Source organism: Egretta garzetta, unplaced genomic scaffold (assembly GCF_000687185.1).
Source record: "Egretta garzetta isolate BGI_Z169 unplaced genomic scaffold, ASM68718v1 scaffold51, whole genome shotgun sequence".
Classification (NCBI taxonomy): Eukaryota; Metazoa; Chordata; class Aves; order Pelecaniformes; family Ardeidae; genus Egretta; species Egretta garzetta.
The window spans coordinates 71,343-75,913 of NW_009258549.1; positions in this window are offsets into that span (position 1 = coordinate 71,343).

The following is a 4,571-nucleotide window of genomic DNA, read 5'->3' on the forward strand; positions in this document are numbered from 1 at the left end:
GCAAAGCCTTGAGCTGGAGGCCATAGCGATGTCCGGGGGATGCACGGAGACCCCACTTCCCGCCTGCTGTGAGAACAAGCGTTACGGGGCAGAACTCGCATAGCTTGGCTGAGTCCCAGCACGTGGAGCACTGCCAGTTGGGTTTTTTCCCGTAGCCATATGTTTACTGGCTGTCCTTTACTAGTAAATCCTTAGCGTGTTCTGTTGTTCTATGCTTCTTTTCAACTTACTTCACTGTCTCTGTGTAAGTTGGCCAAGGACCGCTTCTAGGTCCTTGACTGTGTCCTACCTTCATGTGCACCTTGGTTCTTCCTCTCCTGCACGCCTCTTTTCCTCTCAACTCTCTACTCCTGGATCGTGGTAGACCAATGCATTTATTTTTCTCTACTGGCTGTATGTGGCAAACACGACTATGCTCCATATCCAGCCATCTTTTCTCCAGCTTGCTCAGAGGGCACTGGTGATATTTCTTTCCCTTCCTTTATGTTAGTTCCAGCACTAACTGACAGCCCTCATTGCAGGGATGATGGGATTCTCTCTCTCAAGCTCTCAGCACACATTTTGGGGAAGCAGATGCTCCATAAGCCTGCCTCTCTGCCCTGATAACACATTTGCTGTATCCCAATAAGGATTTAATGCCTTTTATGCATATCTGGTTCACACTGAGATCACACTTAGTACTAGACATAGTTAAAAGGTAAGTGACAGACTGAGTTTATTCCATAAAGTTAAGCAAAGAGCACCAAAAGCAATATGTAAGATCTGGGAGAATAAGCCATAGCGCAAGGATGTTTTATCTTTTAAAATGAGGAGGTTGGTGCTCTCCCAGAGAACTCCTTAAGGAGATCATGGATGAAAGAAAACCAAAGCAGCCTTGTTTCAACTACCTGAAAACTTAACTTTATGCCTAGCTAGCAGTTCAAGAGTTCTTCCCTCCAGGCTATGCTGCCCTTGACAAGATGCTGCCTACTGAGAGCTGATCTTCCTTTGGTTTCCTCCCACTGTTCATACTCTGTATTTCACAGAAACACACAGGGAATGCAAATAGAGAATCAAAAGGTAACCTTGAGGACTTTTATGGCTGCCCTTGGTGTTTCAAAGCCACTCTTAAGTACTCCTTTCTTTCCTAAGTTAGAGGATTTCTTGATGTTGTGACTTTGCTTTTAGCTGTCCAGCATCTCTAGGACTGCAACACTAATATTTTGCAGCTTGTCTGAGAAAATGGGAAAATTTTTTTGAGTAAGATGCCATACCAGTGTATCAATTCCTTTCTCCTCTTCTCATCCAAAGAGGTCAGCTGAACCACAGCCATAAGCCTAGGGCATAACTTCTCTCATAAAATTCCTTTTGTTTTCTTGCTTACAGCCTGTGTGATTTGCAGCATGATTCATGGCCTTGTAGTACCTTCCAGCTGTCATATTAGAAATGTTTATAGTGTCTCTGACAGTTTCATGATTTCAGGTATATCAAGGTCCCTGCAGAGCCTTGGACGCTGGAGCTCTTCAAGTTTTCAAACAGTTACTGGAGAGCCTGCTGGCACCAGCTGCTCCAACATCACTCCTTCATCAACCAGGTCTCTTGTCTCTTCCACCCTTACTTGAAGAGGAATACCGTAGCTCTCCGGGCACCTTGACACATCCCCTAAAAAAGAAGTTGGACCATCCCTTTGGAGGAGCTGTTGACTTTTCCCACTGTCCCCACTTTTCTTGACCTGGTAAATCCATGCCAGAACAAAAGTTTGCTGTTCTTAGCTAGGTAACTTAATCCAGCTGAACCTTTCTGAATGTTGATGGCAACACCTGAAGCAAGATACAGGCACACACTTCCTGTTGATGCGAACTATCCAGCACTTGCATCCTCAGGCGAAAAGCAACAGGTAGGGATGTGTCAAATGTGGATCCAGAATTAGGGGCAATGTTTTAGTGCTTTTCACTTCAGACAGGCAAAAGCTTCTGACACCAGAATCGGTAGCTAAACTGCAACAGTGAAAATCACTACTATCAGTTCTTGCCTTACTTTGCTGAGGTCTCAGGAGAAAAGAAACTCAGCTCTGCTCATCAGAGGATAGGAAATGGGTCTAAGAGAGATTCCAGGCACAAACCAATGCTGGAGGAGAAATACTGCTGTATCTGATTCATCCCTGATGAGAGAAAAAAAAAAATGAAGCCTTCATGTTTTAGCAGCTTGGCTTTAGAAAAGGCCCAAGGCCAGTCTGGAACAGGCTTTGGCATGACAATGTTTGATAACAATTCTTCTGGTCAGAGACCTTTTATTTCCACAGGATCTGAACTCGGTCCTCACACCCTTCCTGAGACAGCCGTTCAAGTCCTTCTCTCCTGTTGCACGTGTCTTTCTTCACAGCCATTTCTTCCACATAGCAGAGATTCAGAGGGACTCCTGTCAGCTATACAGCCTTGTTCATGATTAGGACAGCTCTTTGGGTTCATCCCAAAATTCTTCCAATGGTTGTGTCAGAATTCCATCCAAATTAAGAAATGAACAGCAGCTTTCTTTCCCCAGCCTCACACCTCTGCAGTTGAGTCATCTTCGGACATTAAATACCAAGAAGACCTTTTTTTTACTGGTGTGTTATGACCTATGAGTCGTCCTGGCTGGTGCCTTGGGGTGAGTGGGCTGTACTGCAGGCACTAGAGCTCAGTTACTATCGTTACCATCATCTCAGGTGTCTGCAGGAAGCTTCATGCCTGAGGCACCACTCTTCCAACCCCATCTCTGTGATTGCCAAGACACTGTGGAACAATAATGTATTTAATAGAAGAGTCTTTCTTTCCTTAAGAAGACCCCAAGACCCAGCTCTGCATCCCCAGCAAGTGTATGATGGAAAGAAGTACTGGAATCACCCAGCATTTATGGACTGGCTCTCAAAAGAGAAAAAAAAATACTAGTAGTAACTGCAGTTCTCTAAGCCGAAACATCCATATGCATATTTGCTACCTATTTTCCTTCCTTCCTCCTTCTCCAAGTCTCTTTTTTTTTTTTTTCAGTATTTCTGTTGTCGAGCCTCACCACAGTACACCACTATTTTGTGATTATGTACGTGGTGGGAGGGAAGGTAGAGCATGTGTGCCCCCTCTGGGTATTGCTTCACTAAAAACAAGTCTGGCTCAAGTGTTTGTTGTGCAAACCTCCACACTGTAAATGTATCTATCTGCAAAAAAGCATGTGCAGGAACCACAGTCACTGGAAAGTAACCTCACTTTCCTCCTCTCTGCTGCATAACACTCCCCTCTGCCTGTCATTTGGGAATAGCATCCGGTTACACAAAACTTCCCTCGGAATCCGGAGGAAGACTGCCAGTCAAACTGTAGCCATCTCGAGCGTGGGAGGACAAGAAGGATTTCTTGAACGCTGTAAGAGAAGGTGACCAGCAAAGCAAATAATAACAGCCCAGCAGAAATGCAAGACCAGTAATTATCTGGAACCCAGGTAGGGCTGGGATGCCCATGCTACAGGGTACGACAAGGAATAGCTAGGAAGATACAGCTTTTGCCATGGTATGTTTGTGTCTACATTAAGACAAAATGCAGCAAATGGGTGAAATGAACAGGAAGCATAAGAGGTAGTAATATTTTGATAGATACTTATTTCTCTCATGCCAGAACCACAGAAGAAACAGGATAATGAAAATGCTACAGTGGTGCTGCCTAGTGACATGTGGATGAAATAACGTAGCCATCCTATCTGCCAAGCTGAAGTTCGGTTGCCAAGTCCTTGAGCTTTTACCACGAGAACCGCTCCTTCCCCTAACCTCAGCTTCCCATCCATTTAATTTGCAGTTATCCCGTGAACTAAGATTTCAGTGACGGAAACAGCAGTGATTTCTGCATGTCAGTAAGAGACTACTGTCTATGTATTCCAGCTGACATTTTATCCATTTTCTCTGACTTAATGAGTTAGCTAGTCTAGGATGCTGACATTTGGGAAGGCAAAAGCTAGCACCTCCCGTGAAGAGACCAGTCCCTCACAGCTCTCTGCAACTCCCTCTCGCCATTGACTCTGTGCGCTGGCTTCTTTTCCTTGGATAAATTTTAGAGATCAGTAACAAAACTGTTTTTCTAAACTTTTAATTTTGGTGGATCGCTACTGGGGTATCTCAGAGCCAAAGCAGAAGTGAATATCAGCGGGGGCCGGTCTCTCCCTGAAAGCGGGGGAAACAGTGACCCAGTGTGGGAAGCGAAGGACTTGAAGGGCCTGGAGAGGGAGGCAGCACGCAGCTTCAGCCGAGCACCCAGCAGGAGCAGTTGCACGAGGACGTATTACATGGCGAAGCATTAATTTCCATTACTAAATGCGCCTTGGAACTCTAGCTGGTCCCAGCCCCGGCTAAAGACGGCAGGGGCACCAAGTGTGACAGCCCGGGCTAATTAAGAGAAGAAACTAAGCACCCTCGCGCAATTCATTTTATGAAAACGAGAGCAACCGTTGCTGAAGGCAATCCGTCTCCCAGCAAGTTCCGTCAGAAACCGAGCGTCCGTCACCCCTCGGCCCACGGCTGCAAACAGCCCGGGGCGGGCGGCCGGGACGTGAGGAGATAACGGTCGCCCCCTTAA